Here is a 232-nt window from a genome sequence, read left to right on the forward strand (position 1 = left end):
ATTCAAATCCTTCTTCTAAGATCTCTCCCCCTTCTAGACATACAACTTATTTATTTTTCATTTCATTTTCTGGCATTAATTTCTCAGTAGATAAGGCCTAAGCACTGATTTGGCTTTGGTAACGAACTTGAAACAAACAACTTAGTGTAGCTAAGCTGATGTTTGAGAAGTCGCCTTCTGTTGCTGAATCCTGGCCCCTGTACCCTCTTTTCGAATCAAGGTTCAGAGGCAG

Source organism: Camelus ferus, chromosome 20 (genome assembly GCF_009834535.1).
Source record: "Camelus ferus isolate YT-003-E chromosome 20, BCGSAC_Cfer_1.0, whole genome shotgun sequence".
Classification (NCBI taxonomy): domain Eukaryota; kingdom Metazoa; phylum Chordata; class Mammalia; order Artiodactyla; family Camelidae; genus Camelus; species Camelus ferus.